The sequence below is a fragment of the Loxodonta africana genome, chromosome 27, assembly GCF_030014295.1.
Source record: "Loxodonta africana isolate mLoxAfr1 chromosome 27, mLoxAfr1.hap2, whole genome shotgun sequence".
Lineage (NCBI taxonomy): Eukaryota > Metazoa > Chordata > Mammalia > Proboscidea > Elephantidae > Loxodonta > Loxodonta africana.
Genome location: NC_087368.1, coordinates 30652369 through 30677498, shown reverse-complemented (window position 1 = coordinate 30677498; position 25130 = coordinate 30652369). Strand labels below are relative to the sequence as shown.

Below are 25130 nucleotides of genomic sequence, written 5' to 3'. Positions count from 1 at the left end.
GGGCAGTGAACACAGTGCTGATTTAACACCATGTAGCCATCTCCTTGATTCAGGTGGAAGATCAGTCCTTTTGTGATGATGAGTAGTCAAGTATTGGGTAGAGACAGGTGGTTGGTGGCCAGTCAGATTTGCTTCAAAAGAGGGTGCCTGGGCTATCTCAGGCTTTTCTTGTTGCTTTCTAAGAAGTTGTTCGGGAGAGTATTGGCATATTGAGAAGGGTATGGACCTTGGAAAGCCCTGGTGGCAACGGTTAAGAGCTACATCTGCTAACCAAAAGGTGGGCAGTTTGAATCTACCAGCAGCTCTTTGGAAACCCTATGGGGCAGTTCTGCTCTGTCCTATGGAGTTGGAATCGACTGGATGGCAATGGTTTTTTTTTGGTTTGGGTGGGCCTCAGCGTCAAAGGGCTGGAGTTTGCACCCTGGCCCTGTGCCTTGGGAAATGCCTTGGGAAATGACCTTTCCAAGCTCCGGTTTTCTGATCTCTAAAATGGGGACACAAACCAGTGCCATTCCTGTGCATGGGTCAAAGCTGTTGTGACAATCAAAAAAAAAAAAAAAAAATATATATATATATATTGCTCATGAACGTGCTTTGTAAATGTGAAGAACTGAACAAAACCAAGGAAGTAATGACGGGTGCTAATTGTGTTGGGCTCTTTTTACCTCAGTTTCCCTCTTTTAGGGGGCCTGCAGAGGATAAATCTGTCCAGGCCATGAATCCGGAGTTAGGGTCCAGGCAGTTACTGGATAATAAACTCTCAGTCCTGGTCAGGAATGAGTAGCCACAGAACTGACCTAAGCTGGTAGACAAGGATAAGGAGTCCATACCATGGCATGTATCGGGGCACAGGGCAGGGCAGTGCCAGCTGGCATGGCTCCCTGACTCTTCTTAAGCAAGAAGGCCGGTAGACAGCAACATAAAGAGTAAGTCTGTTAAGTATAGCGTGGGTGTGAGTGCCTGGGAGAAAGATGAGGCAGTCTGCTTCCGTAAAGATTACAGCCTTGGAAATTCCACGGGCAGTTCTACTTTGTCTCATGGGGTTGCTGTGAATTGGTATCGACTTGACGACAGCGGGTTTAGTTTTGTTTTTGGGTGTGAGTGTTGTAGAGGGCTTACATCAGATAGGAGCTGCTTTTGGCTATGAGTAATAGAGACCCGAAACCTAGTTGGGTTAAATAATTATTAAAAGTTTTCTTTTTCTCACCTAAAGGAAAATCCTGAGGTAGGCAGTTGAATGCTGATGTAGAAGCTCCATGATCAGAGACTTCTAAAATCCAGTTTGCCTGTCCTCGTGGTGTGATTTTTTTCTTTGTACGAGCTCAAAATCGTTGCTGAGGCACCAGCCATCATGTCTCAGACAGGAAGAGTGGGAAAGGGTACTTATAGCTGAGTTATTCCCCTTTAAAGAACTGCTCAGAAAACACCCTCTAATGACTTCTACTTAAGTTAAGAAAGGCTGGTAAATGTACCTTTCTGGCTAGGCATAGTGTCATCCCAAAATAGAAAAGGGGTTCTATTTGTAAGGAAGAAGGGAGAGTGGATGGTGGTTGGGTGATGTGGCAAACCAATGTTAGGATGCATTGCTCCGGAGTGGGAATGTAACTTCTGGAAACGAGTGTAGCATTAATGGTTAGGTGTCTGGATTTGGAGAAAGTTAGTCTTGGCTTCAGATGTGACTCCATCATTTACTATCTGCATGACTTCAAGGTATTTACTCAACTTTACAGAGCCCAAGTTTCCTTATCTGCGAAATTTGGAAAATAGTAGTATTATCCCATGGAGTTCCTGTGCAAGTTTAGTGATTCTGCAGAGCCCTTAAGACACCGCTTAGTACACGGAAGAGACTTGAGGGAGGCCTTAGTAAAAGTCCGCGGAATCAGTTATTTAATTGTGAAATGGGAGCCATTTTTGGTCTCGGCTGTTCTGCAACCACGAGAAAAAGGCGTGTTTTTAATCAAGATGGTGCGTCAGACCTAAATAATTTATTATCTAACAGCTGGCACCAGAATTCCTTGTAGGAAGGAAACTGCTTTTGTTTGGGAAATTATCTTGAATAGCCTGGTAGGGAGCAGGGTAAATCCTGAGAGCAGGACAGCAAAGGAGAGGCTAAGGGGCTCTGCGTGACGCAGGAAAGAAATGTGCTTCTGCTTCTAGGAGGGAGTGAGAGAGAGGGATAGAGCGGGTCCATGGGCCAAATAAATCCGTCTCGCTGTCTGTTGTTGTACGGCCCCCAAGCTAAGAAGAGTATTTTGATTTATTGAAACAAATCAAAATAATAATAATATTTTGTGATGTGTAAAAATGGTAGGAAATTCAAATTTGTATCCATAAATAAAGATTTATTGGCACACAGACCTGCCTGTTCACGTACACGTTATCTATGACTGCTTGTATGCTACGATGGCAGAGTTGAGTAGTTGCCACAGAAACTGTATGGCCCACAAATCTTCATATGTCTGTTATCTGGCTCTTTACAAAGTTTGCTGACTCCTGAAATGGAGAGAAGGAGGCTGGGTGGTGCAAGCAGTTTATGCTTGGCCGTTATTCTAAAGGCTGGCAGTTCAAACCCAGGCAGCAGTGGCACAGGAGGAAGGCCTGGCGGTCTGCTTCCTTAAATATTACAGCCCAGAAAACCCTACGGGGCAGTTCTTCTCCGTAGTACACAGGGTCACCACGATTTGGAATTGACTGAACAGCAATGGTTTTTGATTTTTTTTAAATAGAGAGTGAGATGCTGTCAGGCTGGAGAAGCGTTGGGGAGATGGTCACCTCCTGGTGGTGGAGTAGCTGGAAGACCACTTCGGAATGGACTTGCTTACAGGTTCAGCTCAAGTTGTTTGGGCCCGTGCAATATAAGCCCTTCCCTCATCTTATCCAAGATCTTCAGTTATGTCTACTAAAACAAAACAAAACAAAACAAAAACCAAACCCATTGCTTTTGAGTTGATTCCCACTCCTAGCGACCCTATAGGACAGGGTAGAACTGCCCTGTCGAGTTTCCGAGGTGTGCCTGGTAGATTCGAACTGCTGACCTTTTGGTTAGCAGCTGTAGCTCTTAACTACTACTCCACCACTAAAAGCCAGAATATCTTGGGTGAGATTTTTAATTTATAGACATCAAGAAGGAGTCTTAAGTTTCATGCCTGAGTCAGTGAGATTGAAGAACTGTGAAATAATCCATTAGTAACCCTTTACCCCTTGCCCTCGAGTCAATTCCAACTCAAAAGGAGAAAGATAAAAGTGACTATGGGTACTTAAGCCCTCTTTACAAAAACCCTGGGCGGGCTCTTGGCTTCTTCTGGGTGTGGACGGGGTTGGAGCATAACTTGCTAGATGTCAAAGGCCAGGTCACACGTTGGTTCAACAACAGTAACAGCAGCAAAATTAAAATGTAACCTGTTTTGAAAGCCATATTGTAGCAGAGCTGCTGCTTTTCAAGGGTAAGCTGATTAGGGTTCCACTCTTCCAGAAATTTCCTTCCGTACACTTTTCTTGTGGTAGTAATTTTCCAAGCTTGAACATGACATCTAGCCAGGAGCAGATGATTCAGTAGGCAAGGTAAGCACAGTGCTTACCGTGCTTACCAGATTATCTGTAGTGAACAATTTCACTTTTTTTTCACCACATCAGAGATTCTGCTTCTAGATATGGCTGGCATCTGTCTCTCTCCCAACCCCACAGCACCTTCCTAGAGAATCAAAGCCTCTTTTCAAATGTACAGCCCCTGACGGGGATGGATGACCCGGTAGTCAAGGTAAGCATGGACTTAGTTCTGCCTACTTACTAATCTGTAGTGAACAATTTTACGTGGGTTTCACCACATCAATGATGATTTGGTAAGCAAGCAAGGTAAGCACAATGCTTGCCTTGCCTTTTGGGTAACCCACCCCTGCATCTAGCCCAGAATCAAGGCCAGGCAGCCTGACATTATGGGATTTTTTTTTTTCCTTTAGGAAAGGCAGGAGCCCTGGTGGCTCAGTGGGTAAACATTAGGCTGCTAACCAAAAGGTCAGTCGTTTGGACCCACCAGCCACTCCAAAGGAGAAAGATGTGGCAGTTTGCTTCCATAAAGATTACAGCCTGGAAACCTCATGGGGCACTTCTGCTCTGCCCTATAAGGTCACTATGAGTTGGAATCGACTCGATGGCAGTGGGTTTGGGTTTTAGGAGAGGCCAACTCTCAGAGATCAGTGGGACATTTTTTCCCACTCTCAGCACCCTCTGATGCCCATAACAAAATACCACAAAGTGGGTGGCTTTAAAGAACAGACATTAATTTTCTCCCAGTTCTGGAGGTTAGAAGTCCAAATCAGGCTGTTGTTGGCTGCACTGATTTCTTCCAAGGGCTTTGGGAGAGGAACGGTTCCATCCCTCTCTCCTCGTTTCTGGTGGCTGCTGGCAGTCCTTGATGTTCCTTTACTGCTTACAGCGGCATCTGCTTCTTTGTCACATGGTGTCTGTCCCCCATTGTGTGACTCTGTCTCTGTGTCTGTCCTTTTTTATAAGGCACAACTCAGAAGGGGTTTGGATTAGGACCTACCTCCTTCAGTGTGACAAACAGCTAACATCTGCAAAGAAAAACTCTTTCCTCAAACAAGATCACATTCAGCAGTGTAGGGGTTAGGACGTCAGTATATCTTTCTGGGGGGGCAATTCAATCCACAGCAGATGCGGAGAGTGAATGTCCCTGTTGGCCATCCCCACCCCACCCCTACCCCCACGGCCATATTGTCCTTTTGCTTTTGGCATGATAAAACACAAAAAAGTCATTAAGTGGATTCCAACACTTGGCAACCCTGTAGGATGGAGTAGAACTGTCCCATAGGGCTTCCAAGGAGCAGCTGGTGGATTTGAACTGCCAGCCTTCTGGTTAGCAGCCAAGCTCTAAAAAACTGTGCCACTAGGGCTCCTTTGGCATGATACCCAAACCTCCAACCAAACCCACTGCTATCAAGTCGACCCTGATTCATAATGACCCTATAAGACCTAGTAGAACTGCCCCATAGGGTTTCCAGGGAGCAGCTGGTAGATTTGAATGGCCGACCTTTTGGTTAGCAGCCATAGCTCTTAACCACTGCACCACCAGGGCTCCTTTGGCATGATAGCACCTTACAGCTGCAGCTGCTGATGGGACTGCCTTCAATGGCTAATCTCTTTGCTGCACAGTTGTGAAGTGGAAGCTGAGTGAAAGGTCTGCCTGGAGCCAAGAGGACATGTCAGAAGAGGGTTTGCAGCATTTTAAAGTACTACAATGGTCTGTCACTAATAAAAAAAAGCAAAGAAGGAATGGTTAGGTGTAGCGTCTGGTGAAGCCTGGGGAAAAATCTGCCTGGCATTTCAGGCAACACCCATTGGTTGACCCGGATTCCTCTCCAGGGAGAAAGACTTATTCCTCAAGATGTGGGAGTGCTGTTGGCAGCCAGCCTTCAGCTGCCAACCTTCTCCAGGAATTACCCATCTTGAAGAGGGCTACCTCACCCAAGGGTATTCTGCCTTCCCAGGGGCAGCCCGTAACTAATGATGGATCAACACAAGAATCTGAGGGCCTACTTGGGACAGCTCTCAAGGGCCATCCATCTCCAGACCTCCCCCATGGAGGTGGGGGAGACTTTCACTGAAACGGCATTGCAGCCCAACACCTCCCTCTGCCGGGTTCTGTTGTTCCCCTTTCCTTCTACAGATTATGATTCCTGGTAAATATCCTGCAGGTTCATCTTGTGTCTGAGTCTGCTTCCTGGAAAACCCAACCTGCTGTGAGAAAGCGCAGTCTACAGCTGGCCGTGTCCATCAAGGAGCACTTGGGTGGAGCATGCTGTGTTCCTGTTAACTCTAGGTCACGGGCCTATTGATAGAGGGAGCTAGTTTCTGAATCCAGGATAATGGGGTCAGAGCATACACTGTGTGTGAGAGAGAGCAAGAGAACAAGAAGAGCAGAGGAGGGGAGGGGAGGAGAAGGAAGGGAAGGGAGGAGAAGAGAGAGTGAATTGGGATTTGCCAGGTACATGCATTTGACTTTACTTTTTGCCCTATGAAGGCAGTTACCACTAGATATTTTAAACACAATGTTCATGAACAAGAATGTTTTAGAGTTCCAACCCTCCAAGATCAATGGGTAGGAGAGGTAGAGAGATGGAATACATTTTCTGGTTCAAAGAATTGGTAAAGCTATTGGAGTGTATTTACAAGTGGACTACCACACTTAAAAATAAAATTCAATGCAACATAGCCAAACTCACAAAATGGAAAAATTAGGGCCATAAAGTGTTTATGGAGACTCTATTATGTACCTGATACTATTTATGCTAGGTTCTGGCAGACACTGAAAAACATATTCTAATGAGAGGTTGGGGCCAGGGAGAGAAATGTGCAATAATTACAGCAAAGGTCAAAAATGTTTGATAGCAAATTGTTGATGAAGCTGTATGGGAATAGGCACTCTCTGACATTTTTGGTGAGAGTAGAAATTCGTGGAGGAAATTTGATAATATCGTATCAAAACTGTAAGTGCTCATACCCTTTGACCCAGCAGTTCCACTTCTGGGAGTTTATCCTAAGGAAATAGTGATGCAAAATATCGTAAATACAAAATCATTCATTACAACATTATTTGTAATAGAAAAGATTGGAAGCAACCAAAATGTCCTTCAGTTATGGTATATCCATACAATAGAATGCCACGGAGGTGTCTAAAAGAACAAGGGAGCTTGATACAGAAAGATCTCTAAAATATATTAAGGGGCAGGTGCAAACCAATGTAAAAGCATTTGTGTAAAAAAAGGGGGAAGAAAATAGTATATTTATGTATATAAACATAAAATATTCCGGGAAAGATACTCAAGGAATTAACATTAGTTGCCTTTGGGGATGGGAACTGAGTGGCTGAAGGATACAGGTATATACTTTTTTTTTTTTTGGTCTTTCAAATTACCAATCGTGAACATATTACCTTTTCAAAAACATAAGAAAAGTTTAAACTTTTAAAAAATAAATAACTGCATTAAATGAGCAAAGTACTAATACAAGTATGTGTAAAGTATTATTGGGATGCTAAGTGGATTTGAGTGTGAATTATAGAACATCCAATGGCAGGGAGGTGCTGTCAGCTTAAACCAAGAAACCAAACCTGTTGCCACTGAGCCAAATCCTACTCATGACTGTTATTGTTGTTTGGTGCCATTGAATTGATTTTGGACTCATAGCGACCCCATGTGACAGAGTAGAACTACCCCGTAGAGTTTCCTAGGCTGTAATCTTTATGGGAGCAGATCGTCTGCTCTTTTTCCCTTGGAGCTGCTGGGTGGGTTCGAACTGCCAGCTGCCGAGAGCTTTACTATTATACCACCAGGGCTCCTTGTCTCCTGACTAAATATCTTTTCGTTTTCTTAGAATCCAGTGAGTTTATGAAAATAAGGGGTTACACTGGAGAATACCTGACTTCTTTTGAAGCGCCACAATCCTGTGGTTCAATGATTTTAAGAACTTGAAGGAGAGTTGTGAGCAAGGATTGTGTGTGTGTGTTGAAAGAAGCAGGAAACTTTAAAAATGAAATGCTGGGGTGCTTCTGATAACTGTCCAATCAACCAAGAAGGAAATTTTACACAGGCACGTCTTTGTCACGCAGAGCGAGGCAGGCTGGCATTCATGTGACGGTGGGTGTAACTGCAGCTCACTAGCAGCTCTGCCACTTTAAATCAAACCTTAGCAAGTCAATTTAGTACCAGGAGTGGGAGGCTTCTGCATAATTAAAGATTTCCCCTTTGTTTTCTCCACGTATACATTTCTACCAGCACACCAGCTATTTTCTTAGCCTCCTGCTGTGCGGAAGATGCAACTTTGTAACTCTGGCAACTGTTGAAGAGGTTTGGAAGGGGGAAAAAACAAACAAAACTTAACAAAGATGTATTAGATGATTTAGTTTTTAATAAACCAGGGAAGAAATGTTATTAGCCAAGGAGAGGAACTGGCAAAAACAAGCCAAGACCAGAGACAGAAATAACCCACAGAAAAGATGCTTGCCTTCAGCAAACAGGATGCCACAGTGAGCAAGCCACCAGCTGCAAACTCCTCTGGAGGCCGGGCCTCCCTCCGTAGTCGTTTCCAAGTGAAGCCTAGGAAAGGTCTTCTCTTCAGCAGTGCCAGAACCAGCAGGCCCAGTCAACCTGCCTAGCACACTCTGCATGGCCTGGCTCACTAGACCTCATCTGCAGCTGAAGCCCTGGGAACCACAATCTATTCTGGCTTCTTCCACAGAGTTTTGGGGACCTCTATTTTTTTTATGGGGTCAGATTAAAGTGCTGGTGGCACAGTGATTAAGAGCTTGGCTGCTAAGCAAAAGGTTAGCAGTTCAAATCCACCAGCTGCTCCTTGGAAACCCTATGGGGCGGTTCTACTCTGTCCTGTAGGGTCACTATGAGTCGGAATTGACTCAATGGCAACGGTTTGGTTTTGTGGTTGTTCTCTTCATTGTCCCACAGGCTGCACACCACAGGACTCCTCTGGCCACCCCAGAATGTCCTTTTCCCACCTTTGTGGTATTGTCCATGGTTTCCTGCATCATGAAACAAAACAGAACCAGAGTGGTGGAGTCACAGGGGCTCCACAAATATCCAGGAGCTTTCTGAGGCCCTTACATGAAAACAGCGTGAAGGATGGGCAGGTGGCCAGAAGCCAGCTGCATAACAGTGCTGAACCTGTGTGAAGGCGAAGCATGTAAAAACCCTATTAAAAATATTACCTCTTTAATCTCTTAATTTCCTTCCTGTCAGTAATATGAGGGTCGATGGACCTGGAAACCCAGAAGCTAAATGGAATTTTTACCAGCCCCCGTAGGCTGTTAATCCGGTGTGTGCCAATCACAAGGTGAGTGGCGTTTGCTGGGAGATAACTGTTACACAAAGCCTTCCCAGGTTAGCAGTGACCCGGTTTTAATAGGAGAGTTCAGACTCTGCGATTTTTCTATTATCTTACTTAATATGACTGGCTATTATTTCCAAGAAAACGGAATTGCTGGCAGCCTCATTGTGGGATTTCTCTCGGAGAGCTGTCTGCAGCTTAAATTTAGCCTTTCCTTTCATCAGCTATATGTCAGGTCGTTGGTGATGGATTGAATGGGACACTTAACAAACAAATAAGTTTGATTAATCACAGCAGTCTCTTTGTGGGTGTTGGTTTTTATTCGTATTCGCAGCCTTAGCTACTGAGTAATGCATATTGTAATTGTATTTGAAATAGCTGAGTTGGGTGGTAGTGTTTACGTGGCTTGAGTGTTCTCGTGTTTTGTTTTGCTTGGGAGGGTGAGGGACTAGTTGTTCCTTTACTGACACCACAGATTAAAGCTGCAGAAGAACAGGCTCCAGGGTGGTCTGGGGAGGGTAAGGAAGTCAAGAATGTCTTAGTTATCTAGTGTTGCCATAACAGAAATACCACAAGTGGGTGGCTTTAACAAACAAAACTTTATTTTCTCACAGTTTAGGAGGCTAAACCAAAAAAAACCAAACCCAGTGCCCTCGAGTCGATTCTGACTCATAGCGACCCTACAGGACAGAGTAGAACTGCCCCATGCAGTTTCCAAGGAGCGCCTGGTGGATTCGAACTGCTGACCCTTTGGTTAGCAGCCGTAGCACTTAACCACTACACCACCAGGGTTTCCTTTAGGAGGCTAGAAATCTGAATTCAGGGTGCTGGCTGTAGGGGAAGGCTTTCTGTGTCGGCTCTGGGGGAAGGTCCTTGTCTCTCTGAGCTTCACCTCCTAGGCGATCTTCATGTGGCTTGGTCTGTGTCTTCTGCCATCTTTGCTTCTTAGCTTGCTTTTTTCAGTCTCTTATATCTCAAATGGGTTGGGTTTTGGTTTGGTTTATATCTCAAAAGAGATTGACTCAAAGTATACCCTAACCTTGCCCATTAATGTAATAAACATAATTTTTTTAATCCTTATCGACATAACCTCATCCTGCCTCATTAACATAACAAACACAATGCATTTGCAAAGCAAATGGGATTATAACCTCAGGTAGAAGTTAGGATTTACAACACGTATGTTTGGGGACACAATTCAGTCCATATCAAGAAGGAAGAAATAGTTTAGTAGTCTGAATGGGCTTTGGTGTCTTACTCAATCTCTGCTGTTTGGCATATTTTAGAAGTTGCCTCAAGAAAGTGACCTGGAAAAATAACCCGAGTAGAAGAGTCATGGAATTCTGGGAGGTGAGGGTGTCCTGAGAGGTTATCTCACCCATCTGCCTTTAACCCGTCCTGTTTGATTTAAAGTGCTGTGGTTAAGTGCTCAGCTGCTAACTGAAAGGTCTGCAGTTTGAATACACCATCTGCTCTTGGAAACTCCTTGGAACTGACTCAAAGGCAAAGGGTAAGAGGAATGGGTCCCTGAGTGGCACAACGGTTTATGCTCCACTACTAACTGAAAGGTTGCCAGTTTGAATCTACCCAGCAGTGCTGTGGAAGAAAGGCCTGGTGATTTACTTCCATAACATTCAGACAACCCACTGCTGTTGAGTTGATTCCAACTTATAGCGACCCCATAGGGTTTCTGAGGCTGTAAGTGTCTACGGAAGCAGACTGCCACATCTTTCTCCCTTGGAGCAGCTGGTGGTTTCGAACTGCTGGCCTTTCAGTTAGCAGTCAATTGGTTTAACCACTGTGCCACCAGCGCTCCATTCCGTAACATCACAGCCATTGAAAACCCTGCAGAGTGCAGTTCTCCTCTGACACACGTGGGGTCACCATGATTGGAATCGACTCGGTGGCAAGGGTGATGGGCAAGAGGGGTCAGTGGACTTCCCTTGGTGGTCTCTCTTTGTGCAAAACGTCCTCATGTCGAAATGTGTGCTTTGGCCACATCTAGTTTCCCAATGCTGCAGTGCAAGCCCATTGCTTTTACTGTCTTCAGGTGGGCAGAGAAAAGCTAGGTGTCACCTTCGTAGTGGGTTTACTCAGCCACCATAAGTTTAGAAAACGAACATTGCTGAGTTTCCCTTCATCCGTCTCCAGGTTTACCAAAAGCCTGTTTCTTCGCTTAAGGCTGGCACCCTTTGTCCACACCTGCCTGTGAGCTGTGATTTGTGGTCTGTGCATTTAAAAGACGAAACTTTGCTTGTAAACCTTCCCAGAGAAGGGACACTTTGCTTAATTCAGGAACATGTAGAAGGTTTACTACTGAAGGAATAGGGGTGAGTGAGGTGGGGGAATATGTGTGTATCGGGGGTGAAGTGCTTAAGGGTGCAGGGCCTGAAGGTGGATTGCCTGGTTGGAATTCCAGCTTTGCCACTTGTCAGCTGTGTGACTTTGGATAAGTTATTTACCTGTCTGTGTCTCAGTTTTTTCTCTATAAAACGGGATTAAAATGGTACCTACTTCTTAGAGTTTTTGCAAGGATTATGTGAGATTACATTATATAAATGGCTGAAGACAGTGCTGGGAATCAGTACACCAGAATTGTTGCCTATTATAATTACCATCGTCATTATTATCACTTGCACACATTGGGTAGACTGTGAGTTGCTTGAGGACAGGGACCACGGTTTACCAACTCTGTGTCTGTAACTGGGGCACAGGTGGGGGTCAGCAAATGTTTGCTGAATGAGTGAGCCAAAGTCCTGTCCTTTCAGCCTTTTCTTTTAGGACTTATTCTTGAGATTCCCTTTTGTTTTCCTCCTTTGATCTTAGAGACAACAAAATAACAATAAGTATAATTTTGTAAAGAAAGGAAGATAAAACACGTGCCCATAATATCACCAAGCTAATCATTTCTCTCAGTTTCTTCTATTTCTCTCTGATTCTTCTCGTAGTAAATTATTGTTCAAAAATAAATACTCCCTCGCTTCCAATTTCTTTTGAGCTTGGCCGTGTGACTTGCTTTGGTCCCATAGAGGGCAGAGAGTACTTTCTGTCTCTTGACTTTGGGCTCATCCACACGATTGGCTTTGGCTTATAGGATGTCAGCAAACTTGATGTGAGTGAGGTTTGAAGTGCCTCTGTGCAGTTGGGCTTGCCTTCTTATACCACTGCCACTGCCATGAGAAGCTTGCCCCAACTAACTGCTGCCCCTGGAGCCTGTGCCTCCAAATGAGCACACGTGGAGCAGACTTGAGTCCAGTCTGCATCAAGGAGGCAAGCCCAGCCAGACCTACAGCTTGAAGCAAAGCCGCCGGCCAAGCCTGGTCTAAGTCTGTAGATCGTCAGCTGACTAGCAGACGTATGAGGTAAGCGTCTATTGTTAGTTATACATCAATAGCTGACTGATGAACTTCTCAAAATGTGCACATAATTTATACATAAAAACCAAAAACCAAACCTGTTGCTGTTGAATAAAGTCTGACTCATGGTGACCCCGTGAGTTACAGGGTAGAACTGTTCCATACGGTGTTCTTGGCTGTAATTTTACTGAAGCAGTTCTGCAGGTCTTTCTTTTGTGGTGCCGCTGGGTGGGTTCAAACCACCAACCTGTAGGCTAGTAGCTGAGACCAAACCGCTTGCACCACCCAGGGACCTCAGTGTATACATAAAAAAATAATAAATTTTTTTTTTTTTTTATACATAGACACAACCAAACCATGCTGCCATTTTATGTTTTTCTTAATTCACTATGCATTGTGTCATAGCAGGGGTTTTCTATGTTGCTGCACAGTTTTTAGAATTTTTCAGCGACCAGCACAATACTTCTCAAACTCATCTAGGAAACAGTAATATTGGCTCCCATATATTCAGGACTCAGTGTGTGTCAGGGGCAGTGCTTTGTATATATTTAATCCTTCGGACAATCCAATGAAGTAAGCTTAAACTCACCAGCCCGTATGTTCAAAGTGAGAGATAGTGTGGTATATGTTTTAGAATATGGACTCTGGGGCCAGACTGCCTGGCTTTCAGTCTTGGCCCTGTCACTTCTTAGCTGTGTGACCTTGAAGAAACTCACTTAACCTCTCTCATCTCTGGCTTCTTGTCTTTATGGATGACAGTAATAATAATAATACTTACCTCGTAGAGTTTTAGTTGTAAAATTCAAGTGCGTTAATATATGTAAACATTCAGGCTCGTGCCTGGCCTCTAGAATCTGTGTTGGCCATCATTATAGTTGAGGAAACTGGGTATCAGAGAGGCTAGAGAGTTTGCTCAGGTCATACAGTTAGTTGTTAGGGTGCCATTGAGTCACTTCCGACTCATAGTGACCCTGTGTACAACTGAATGAAACACTGCGCAGTCCTGTGCCATCCTCACAATTGTTGCTCTGCTTGAGTCCATTGTAGCCACTGTGTCAGTCCATCTCATTGAGGGTCTTCCTCTCTTTCGATGACCCTCTACGGTTAGTAAATCATAGTAAAGCAACTCTGTCACCCAGCTGGGATACCTTACTACTACTATCCACTGCTATCAAGTCAATTCTGACTCACAGCGGCCCTACAGGACCGAGTAGAGCTGCCCCATAGGGTTTCCAAGGAGCACCTGCTGGATTTGAACTGCCGACCTTTTGGTTAGCAGCCATAGCTCTTAACCACTACACCACCAGGGTTTCCTGGGATACCTTAGTGATTCCCAAATTAGTGAGCAAATATTTGGATTATTTTCAGTTACTTTGACAATTATAAAGTAAAGAGGCCCAGATAAATAGCCCTGGTAAATGTTGGCAGTGAACCCAGGACACAGGAACTAATGGCCTCCGAGATTAAAGTTCCATTGGCAAGTTCAATTTCAGGCAGAGACAGAGATTGAGTTCCAGGGTGTTGGAATGCTTTGCTCACAGTCACACTGCCTGTAAGTGGCAGGGAAAGAACAACTTTGGTTTTCTGACTCCAGTCTGTGGATTTTTCATGGCACCAGGTTGTTTCTCTATAAACAGTCAGTTACTTTGAAGATAGACAGAACGGTCCATTGAAGACCAATTTTACAGAGTGACTCCCTTAAAATTTAGCTAGGGTTTTGTTTTTCATTGCTTTAGCAAGAAACACTAAACCGTTCCCTGGCTTCTCTTTGGGCTAGAGAATAAGAGGCCGTGGGGAAATTATTCTTGCCTCCATCATGAGTAAAGAGTCTTTGTTTTTCCCCCTGGTTTCTTGGAGGTCTGGACTCCCCTTAGATGTTAGCATTCTCTATTGTTTCACAGGAAGAAAGCCAGCAATGGTTCATGTTGCCAGGTCAAAGAGGAAAAGCTGGCTGTGGGGTTCTTTGTTTGCAGGATCTGACTCCATCAATCACTCCCTCTGCGTCTTATTCAACAGCAGTGGTGTGAAGTGAATGTTTTGTACTTTAAGCGTTGAAAAGGGAGATGGTGGATTCTAGATGTGTGGTTCTGGATTTTTGGGGAGGGAAATGGAGTAGGTAGTAGTTCTGGATTGGTGAACGATGGACTCCTGAAACCATTTCTGTCCTGGTTCCTCTGGCTGGAGCCATGGGGAATGGTTCTCTACATGAGTGAAAGACTGAGACCTGGGCACTCAGTGAGGGTGCCTGGAGCTGGGCCTCCCATGCAAAGAGTGGAGGTATCCTCTCTCACAGGGCAGGAATCTGGACCAGGCTTGGGCATCACCACCATTGGTCAGCAGCATCTGTTGGCCCTTGGAGCACCAAAAGCCCATAGTGAGAAGCTGTCTTGGTTATTGAGTGCTGCTATAACAGAAATCCCAAAAGTGGATGGCTTTAACAAAGAAATTTATTCTTTCACGGTATAGGAGGCTAGAAGTCTGAATTCAGGGTGCCAGGCGAAGTCTTTCTCTGTTAGCTCTGGAGGACGTTCCTTGTCATCAACCTTGCCTTGGACTAAGAGCGTCTCAGTGCAGGAACTCCAGTCCAAAGAACGCGCTCGTCTCCTGGCACTACCCTCTTGGTGATATGAGGTCCACCATCTCTCTGCTTCCTTTTCTCTTTTATATTTCAAAAGAGATTGGTTGAAGACAATCTAATCTTGTAGATTGAGTCTTGCCTCATTAACATAGCTGCCACCAATCCATCTCATTAACATCATAGCGATAGGATTTACAACACATAGGAAAATCACATCAGATGAGAAAGTAGTGGACAATCATGCAATACAGGGAATCGTGGCCTAGCCAAATTGATGCACCTATTTTTGGGGGGCACAAATCAATCCATGACAGAAGCAAAGATGGCAGTGGCAGCAGTTGTCAGGGAAGACCCCAGTGTTCTCAGGGTGAGGGAGTCTGGTTGACCCTTTTCTTCTAAGGCTTATGCCCCTGAGGTTTGTGTTTTGTATAGTTCATGGGGTGGAAGGCTTCCCAGGAGGGACGATAACACACATCTCTTCCAATACTGTGGTGGGTGGATGGGTAGGGGGTGGGAGTGGAGCATCTTCTAAGTTGACTTGAAGACATAAGAGAGATGAGAACATATTTGTACTTGAGTGTTGTGAACCTCTCCAAATCGGTTACGGTCATAATACCTGAGAGTTGTTTAGAGTGAAGGTCGCTGGGTGCTGCAAATGGTTTGCACTCAACTACCAAGTGAAGGATTGGCAGTTCTAACCCATCCAGCAGAGTCATAAAAGAAATGGCTGGCGATCTGCTTCCATAAAGATCACAGCCAAGAAAAGTCTAAGAAGATCAGTTCTACCCTGTAACACATGGGATAGCTGTGCTGGGTGGAATTGCCTCGATGGCAATGGGTTTGGTTTTTCTGGGTTTTGTTAAGAGAGAATGTTAGCAGTTGTTATAAGCTGTGTCGCCCCAAAATGTGTATCAGCTTGGCTTTATCACGATTCCCAGTATTGTGTGGTTGTTCACCATTTTGTGACCTGATGTAATTATCCCATGTGCTGTAAATCCTAACCTCTATGATGTTAATGAGGCAGGATTAGAGGCAGTTATGTTAATGAGATAGGACTCTATCTACAGGATTAGGTTGTGTTTTGAGTCCATCTCTTTTGAGATATAAGAGAGAGAAGTGAGCAGAGAGGAGAAGGACCTCATGCTAACAAGAATGGAGAACCAGGAGCAGAGCATGTCCTTTGGACCCAGGGTCCCTGCTCTGAGAAGCTCCTAGACCAGGGGAAGATTGATGACAAGGACCTTCCCCCAGAGCTGACAGAGAGAAAAAGCCTTCTCCTGGAGCTGCCAGTACCCTGAATTCAGACTTCTAGCCTCCCAAAATGTGAGGAAATAAATTTGTTTATTAAAACCATTCACTTGTGGTATTTCTGTAACAGCAGCACTAGATGACTAAGACAGTAATGATTCTATTTTTCAAAAGAAAGAAAAAAAAAAAAAGGTCAAGCATGTGTTCTGATCAACCCGAAGTCTTTCCACGAGCAAATCACCCCCAGGAAGGCAATGGCTGGAGCAAAGCGCAGGAGATTTTAAAAGTGAATTGTGTCTACATTCACACGAAAACTACCAAACTTTGTTTATACTGGAAAAAAAAATCGTGTAGAATAATGACGTGGAAAACGTTCTCAACATATGTCAAATGAAGTAAGCAAGTTCGTTATCAGGATGTTCAGTGCACCCTCCTCTTGCAGCTCCGACTGGATTTATCTCTGCATAGAATAAAAAGGCTGGAAAGATGTATTCCAACATGTTCGCTGGGCTTATTCTTTGTTCGGTGCCATCATGGGCGCTTTTTATTTCTCCTTTCTGTTTATCTGTGCTGTTTGACTACTTTTATGACAAACACGGATGGCTTTTGTAATAAGAAAAAAGTGCACCATAGATTTTTATTTTTAAAAACTGGAGGCAAATCTAAACAACAACAAAACACTCTGCTGCCTTTGTGTTGGGGATGGTGGCGACAGTAAAGCTCTCCCATTTAATGGAGGTATCCATGTCAGGGCTGGAGGATAATGACTCAGAGCAGTGGAAATGCTGCCCGCCGTTGGAACAAGTTTCAAACAGGAAAGTGCTTGTGGGGTGACCTCTTGGGGTCAGCTGCCGAACTCACTACGGATTCCACAGAGCGTAAGAGGATCCAAAAGGGCATGGGGTAGGGTCGGTTGGGCGGGCGTGTCCCAGTTTAAACAAAGCTGCTTTGATGTGGTTGCCAGCGGGCTGGCACAGGAGTGCACAGCCCTGCTCTCTCTGTCTCTCTCTAGAAGCCATTACAGAGTCATAAACATCCATCTCCAAAGGGAAGATCCATCAGCTCTGCATCAGCCACAGAGGGAAGATTTACAGGTAATTTTCCCCTCCCAGTACAGAAATGTGATTAAGCATACGCTTCGGAGGAATTTTTTTTTTCCTTCTTCTTCTTTCTTTACCACACCGTAAACAGAGATGCTTTGTTTTTCTCTCCTCCACGGTGATGTTTATAATGACTTTTATAGACATGCACTGATGCTGGGTGCTTACGTTGTGTCTCCCTCACATCTATCAGGGGAGCATGGTGTGTGAAATATGCCATTCCCCATGCCGAGCCTGAGATGACAGGGCACTGCTAAGGCGTAGCGATCTGAGCAGGTCTGGAGACCTGCTGGCCCAGGTGTCCTGCAGGGAGTGCACCTTCACCTAGGCTCCGCCCAGCCTGGCCCCAGGTAGTGTTGACTATGTAGTGAGGAAAGGGGTATGCCCTAGCCCTTGGACTTTGGAACAGTGAGCTAAGGGGATGCTGTGGAAGGGGATGGGGGTTTATTTTAAGGCCAACCCTCCTTGAAAGTCCTTTTATTAAGACAGCTGTGGAATGATGCAAGAACTTGAGCTGGAGTTGGACAAATCATTGGTTCAAATCCAGGCTTTGCCATAGACCAGATGTGGGATCTTAGAAGCTTCAATTAATTTCTCTGAGACTTAACCTTTTTTTTTTTAATTGTACTTTAGATGAAGGTTTACAGAACAACTAGCTTCTCATTAAACAGTTAGTACACATATTGTTTTATGACGTTGCTTAACAACCCCACGACATGTCAACACTCTCCTTTCTCGACCTTGGGTTTGTTATTACCAGCTTTCCTGTCCCTGCCTGCCTTCTAGTCCTTGCGCCTGGGCTGGTGTGCCGCTTTAGTGAGACTTAACTTTCGACATCTTTAAAACAGAGATTACCTTCCAGTATCTGGAGGTTCTATCAACCAAAACCATACAGTTGTGGTTGAGTTGATTCCCACTCATGGCAGCCCCATGTGTTGCAGAGTGGAACTGCTCTCCATAAGATTTTCAAGGCTGTGACCTCTGGGAAGCAGATCACCAGGTCTTTCTCCCAAGGCATCTCTGGGTGGGTTGGAACTGTCAACCTTTTGGTTAGTAACCAAGTGCTTAGCTGTTTGCACCACCCAGGGACTCCTGGAGGTCGTATAAAAGGAAGTTAAGATGAGAGTCTTGTCTGCATTTCAGCTGTGGGAGGTGCCAACTACCCCTGCGTTCTGGAGTGAGGGGCTAGCTAGGTGGCCTAAGCAGGACTTACAAGGAGGTCCAGACCTTAGCTAAGTCCCCACTCAAGAGACAGTGCTTAGAAATGTGCATGTGTCCATCTCAGAACCTCACCTGGGAACACCTAGAGGTGAGAGACTAAGACTGACTAGCTGTTCTGAGGGAATGAAGGTGGCCTGTCTCCCCTGGACTAGTCCAGGCCACATGGGACAAAGAGGGAGACTAAATCTATCCTTATGGATTTTGACCCAGAAGGCCACCTCAGAAGGGAGAGAAAACCTCCCTGCCGAAAGTCAGGGAGTTGCAGGGGGCTGGTGGGAGGAGACATTCACTGTCTCTATGTTGAGGAAAGGCAGATAAAAGATCCCAGTGATAGCCTGCGGTGGGCAAAGTGGTGTCTCTGAAGAATCCTCCCCCATGAGAAAACAGCCTTAGTGTTCCTGCCTTACGGGAACTGACGCCATATCACGTCAGTGCCTGTCAGGTAAGATGTCTCCTGCACCTGTCTCTCCTTCCTCTCCCTCCCCGACCAACCCTGGAGATGCAGGAAGCAGCCTAGGAAGTCGGAGAGGAGCCAGAAGAGCCACACCAAGAATACAGAAAGCCCACCAGACGCCCTACACCCAGCTGCCTTCAACTCTGCAGAGGCCTGGGATGGAGGAGGAGGGGGCACTTGGATTTTAGATTACACCTGGAATTTTTGTTTTTGTTACAGGAGAATCAGTACACAATGGAAGCAAGTCTGTTTTGTAATGAGAAATGACAAGAAGACTTTATTATGTGAAACCCACTGCAAATATAATGGGGTTTCCCCAAACTTCCCCCAAGGTATGAGATGAATCAGCCCCATAGAGTGGGTTTGAACATCAGGAGTGAGGGAAAGAAGAAAGCTACGTTCTAATTGCCCACCATGAGTCCTGCACATCCATGTCGTCTTAGGATGTATTTATCTAGAGAAGTGAAATCCCTAGGATCCATTTCTAAAGTGAAAACTTAATGCAAAATTATAAGATGCTTGAATAGATTGTGAAATTACCCTCTAGAGAGTTGTTTCTTTTTCAAAATAATTTTTAATGCTACTGCACTTTATGAAGTACATGATTCCATGATTCTCCACCCTTGACCCCTAGGCATTGCCTTTATAAACCCTGAGAATTATCTTTAAAAGCAAAAAAGGGCTTACCAATGTGATAGGCAAAACATGGAATCTCATTATTTTTATGTGCAGTTTTGACTGTTGTGAAATGTAACACTTTATTAGCATGCTTATTGACCGTTTATATTTCTTCCTGGCCTCTTGACCTTGTCATGTTTTGCCAATTTTCTTATTAGCCTCTCTCAGACCAGTTCAATTTAAATATGTGTTTTAACCTGCACCAGTCTTCAAAAGAAGAGGCAAGATTCCAAAGGTCGCTGATTTACAGCTCCATGAAAGGACAAGCTTGTGAGCCCTGTATTTATTTTCCCTACGGGAGAATCAGAACCTGAGAGCATTTCTCTCTCACTAGACACTTTTCAGGTTTAACAAAGCAGCAGAGAGCATGAGAAATAAACAATCTAAGGACAGAAAACTCTTGAGAAAAAAAAGGCAAAACCCGATCCAGAAAAATACCACTGCTGCCCACAGCTCTTTAGAAAATGGAAAAAAAAAAAAAAAATTCTGGCTGGAGGATAGGTCATCTTATTGCAGAGTGACCCTAGGGGCAGACTGTTATTCTGCAGACAGGGCAGGACCCCAGAGACAATCGCTCCAGCCTTTCAGGGTGAGTAATTTGGATCACCTCGAGGCATCAAGGAACATTCCCAGGATTGTCAACAGCGTTTTCAGGCCCTAGACCAAAATTTTTAGAGAAAGGTCTTAAATTATTTTGTCATCAAATCAAGTCCAAGTCCACCCCTCAACAGAGGATTAAAAAAAGCTGTTTAGCTACAGAGCTTTTCAGAAGTGATTCAGGGTTGGACAACCTTGTAGAACAAGGAGTTTTTCTTCTCACTGTTTCTTAACTTCAGAGTATTCCTGGGGGACAAGACATGTCTCTTTGTCTTCCTTTGGGGACAGTCACTGCATTGTGGGGAGAAAGCTACAATATGGTCCTTATTTCACCTGTGTCTCCCCAAAGTTTTGGACAGCTCTGAGTTATTGAAGGTCCAAAATCTTTCTGACAACCCTCTCAATCCAGTGTGTCAACAATCTGGTCTCATGACCAACGCAGAATTCTCCAATGAGCTTAAGTTGCAAGAAAAAAAACCCAGCATCCTTGGAGTTTTGTCCTGTGGCTATTTTAGAAGCTTTTTTGGAGCCTATTCCTGAAGGTTATGTTTCCAGAAAAAAATTAGCAGCAAATGGAACCATTGCAGGAAAGTCTGGAGGACATTGGATGATGTCCACAGACCATTAACTAGGAAGAATTCCTTGGAAAACTAGATGTAACATCTTGTACCAGTTCCCATTTTTCTGGTTGAAACCTGGTTAGATGCTTGGAAGAGATAAAATTGAAATTTAGCTTTCCTGGGGATAGAGAAAGGAGGGTACTAGTCATATAATGGCAGAGGGAAGATGGTATTTTTGAGACTGTTCTCTCTGTAGCCATACTTGCTCAGTGGCTCCCATAGTCAGACTCTAATGCTGGGGTCAGTTTCATGAAGTTGATGAGAATCATGCTGAGGTCCTCATTGCTCCTGCCATCTCTTCCTTTTTACCTATTCTTTCTTTGCCCTTCTGTGTTGTGGTGTTAGGTTCTGAAGCATAGAGCCTTCCGGGTACCTGGCCAGTCAAGATAAGAAGCTGAGGTTGTTGTTGTAGGACTTCTCACCTTTCCCCATTATGATAGTGATGTTGGCTAAGTCCTTGAAACTTACTAGCATTTCTTTAGCATTCCTCGTGTCCATCATGGTTCAGTGCCTTTAAATTCGGCCCAGGTACTCTGGAGGTCCCTCTAAGTTGAAATTGACTCGACAGCACACAACAGCAACTCTGGTGGGCAAGAGATAGCAACAGCGAATCTTTTGGCTCATTTGAGGGCAACTGGGCCAGGAGTTGGCAAATTTTTCTACACAGAGCCAGTGTCCCTCCAAAATTCATGTTCACCAGAATCTTAGAAGGTGACCGTATCTGGAAATAGAATCTTTGTGGATGTAATTCATTACAGTGGGATTATACTGTGTGAGGGTGGTCCCTAATGCCTGCTATTCTTATAAGAAGGCCATGTGAAGACACAGAAAAACACACAGGGAGGAAGGCCATGTGACAACGGAGGCAGACCTTAAGTGTTGCAACTACAAGTCAAAGAACGCCAATGATTGCTAAGACAGAGGCGTGGAATGGTCCTCCCTCAGAGCCTCCAGAAGGAACCATCCCTGCTGACACCAAGATTTCAGATTTCTGGCCTCCAGAACTCTGAGAGAATAAATTTCTGTTGTTTTAAGTCACCCAGTTTGTGGTCCTTTATTGCAGAAGCCCTAAACCAAAAAAAAAAAAAGAAAAGAAAAAAGAAGCCAAACCCATTGCCGTCGAGTTAACTCTGACTCATAGTGACCCACGGGACAGAGTAGAATTGCCCCATAGGGTTTCCAAGGACCAGCTTGTGGATTTGCATTGCTGACCTTTTGGTTAGCAGAGCTCCCCGGAAGCCGTAGGAAACTAATAAAGCCAGGTAGTAAATACTTCAGGCTTTGTGGACCATATGGTTTCTGTCGTAACTACTCAATTCTGCCATTGTAACACGAAAGCAGCCAGAGAAAATACATAAATAATGAGTGTGACTGTTTTCTGATAAAGTTTTATCTGTAAACACAGGCAGCAGGCCAATTTGGCCCATGGACCAGAGTCTGTCTGCTGACCCCTAAATTATACCTTCTCACTCTCTTTCTCGCTCACTCTTTCCTCTTTCTTCCTGTATTGACCTGTTCAAACATCTTGAAATACTTTCATTTCCTTTGTCCTCATAGCCACCTCCTTGCACTCTGTCTTAAGAGCTTGCATCTAGTCTCTAAAACTTTCTGCTAGTGCTTAGTTTAGGCTGTCACCTGTCTCAAGTGTGACCTCTAAAGCCTTAATCTGGTGTTGGGCCTGGGAGCTGGCCCCCTGTCTTGGGGAGGCAGACGCTGGCAGAGAAAACAGGATGAAGCCTGAACTGTTGTTTTCGCTGCTCTGGACTATTTCAGGACCCTGGATGTCCTTACAGTGTGTATCACATCCCTGGGGTGGAATTTGGAGCAGATAGATCAATGGCCATCAGTCTAGTACTGGTTGCCAGGCACCTGTAGCTCTGGTAATGTACCAGGCATCTCAATTTAAATCTTAATTGCGTGCATCTCTTTGGGTAGGAAGAAGATAGCATGTTGATAACAACCTGAAGTTTGACTTACCCACTGTCTTAGTCATCTAGTGCAACTGTAACAGAAATACCACAAGTGGATGGCTTTAACAAAGAGAAGTTTATTCTCTCACAGTCGAGTAGGCTAGAAGTCCGAATTCAGGGCATCTGCTCCAGGGGAGGCTTTCTCTCTCTGTTGGCTCTAGAGGGAAGTCCTTGGGATTCATCAGTCTTCCCTTGGTCTGGGAGCATCTCAGCGCAGGAACCTCAGGTCCGAAGGACGCACTCCGCTTCCAACACTGCTTTCTTGGTGGTATGAGGTTCCCAACTCTCTGCTTGCTTCCCTTTCCTTTTATCTCTTGAGAGATAAAAGGTGGTGCAGGCTACACCCGAGGCAAACTCCCTTTAGCTTGGATCAGGGAGGTGACCTGAGTAAGGGTGGTGTTACAATCCCACTCTAATCCTCTCAACATAAAATTACAATCACAAAATGGAGGACAACCACACAATACTGTGTGGTTGTTTTTGGGGGGACATAATTCAACCCATGTAACCCACGGAACAAAAATCAACCACTTGCAATCCTAGATAGACAACTTTCCTTCACACATCGGCCCTCCTTGCAGGGACCGTGCTGGGTGATGAGTGGCCTGCCAGATATTCCTTCTACTGAGATGGATTCCACTCTTGGAGCCACTCTGCCACTTCCTCACAGGTCCTAGACACCATCGCCCTTTGTGTGGATCAGGCTCCCTGCTGCCACCCTTGTTGTCCCATGGCCACTGTGTATAATGTCAACCCAGCAGATCGTGTGAGTCTTTTAAAACAAACCAGATCACGTCCTCCTCTGCTCAGAACCCTGCAGTGGCTCCCCAGCCTATTCACAGCAACAGCTAAAGTCTTTACAAATGCCTGCTGTGGCTGTCGTTAGCTGCTGTCAAGTCGACCCCAACTCACAGCCACCTTATGCACAACAGAACGAAACGCCGCCTGGTCCCGCATCATCCTCACGATTGCCAGCATGTTCGAGTCCCTCGCTGTGGCTGATGTGCCCGTCCATCTCCCCCAGGGTCTCCCTGGCCCTCTCTTCACCAAACGTGATGTCCCCTCCTAGCAGTTGATACCCTCTGAGGATGCTTCCAAAGCAAGGGAGTCAGACAGTGCTGGATTTTGACCCATTTTAGTAAAACTTGTCCACTATGAGTGACCCTGCTGGTATTTGAAATACCGGTGGCATACTGTCCAGCATCACAGCAACACACAAAGCACTTCAGTGTGACAAGCTGACAGATGGGTGGCGGTACAAATTACAAGGCCCCTAATGATCTGACCACTCTCTCTTATCCTGTTACTCTTCTGACTTCATCTTCTACAACTCCCCCCGTCATCGGCTCTGCGCCAGGCACGCCGTTCCTCAAACACTGCAATCACGCGCCCCTCTGCACGGCTTGCCCTGTGCTACATCCAGGTCTCTGCTCCAACGTCACCTGTCAGTGAAGCCTTCAGCCCCTTACCCTGCTTTATTTCTCTCCGGAGCACTTAGCACCGTCTGACACAGTTCATACTGGCTTATTTATCTGTGTATCATCTTTCTTCCCCATTAGAACGTAATGCATGGGGCCAGGGACTTGATCTACTTTATTCGTTGTTTAATCCACAGTGTCTAGAACAGCATTCGACACAGAATAGGCCCTCCACCTGCCACCCGTCTGTCAGTTTGTTGTACTGTGGTGGCTGGTGTGTTGCTGTGAGGCTGGATGCTATGCTATCCATATTTCAAATACTAGCAGAGTCACCCATGCTGGACAGGTTTCAACAGAGCTGACTGGATGGCAGCTAACAACAGCAAAGGCCCTCAACAAATACACAGTAAAACCTGCGAAATCCGGAACGAATGTAAGGCGGAAACCTGTCAGAGGAGGAAAACGCAAATATTTTCCACAAAAACGAGCGATGGAAAAGTGGTAAGACTGCACCCTGTCAAAGGCAGAAAACTTGCGAGACCCTGAAAGACAAGGCAGTTCTTTCGGATTCTGGCTTTCACAAGGTTCCTCTGTATATATGCATTTTTAATGGATTAATGACCAAATGAATGTGACTTGTGGATCTTCTCTGTGTCCCAAAAGTTTTTCCCTTGACAAAACACGTATGGGTGTACCCCTTTCTCAAAAACCCGAAACCAAACCTGGTGCCGTCGAGTTGATTCCGACTCATAGCGACCCTATAGGACAGAGTAGACTGCCCCACAGAGTTTCCAAGGAGCACCTGGCGGATTCGAACTGCCGACGCTTTGGTTTGCAGCTGTAGCACTTAACCACTATGCCACCAGGGTTTCTGAAGAGGTATAAAGCAATTAAGACCATACAAAACCGTTAGGACCATTGGCTGTGGTGAAGGAGGCAGAATGAATGAAGTCCTGCCACAATAGGAACTAGTCTTGTTTCTAGACTATAAATGCTTACAAAACCAGCCTTGTATTGTGTGCACTTCCAAATGC

The 25130-nt window shown here is 45.1% G+C and overlaps 1 long non-coding RNA gene across 2 annotated transcripts in view; it reads left to right on the top strand.

Moving 5' to 3' along the window:
* LOC111752158 (uncharacterized) overlaps nt 1-21772 on the top strand; it is an 85953-nt gene extending 64181 nt beyond the window's left edge. The window contains exons 3-5 of one of the 2 annotated variants that reach the window (XR_002787157.2): nt 17051-17132; nt 19033-19145; nt 21520-21772. This is a non-coding gene — a long non-coding RNA (uncharacterized LOC111752158). Of the gene's footprint in view, nt 1-17050; nt 17133-19032; nt 19146-21516 lie in introns of both variants that reach the window. The other variant, XR_002787156.2, reaches the window with a different exon arrangement.
* The last annotated feature ends 3358 nt before the right edge of the window (nt 21773-25130 follow it).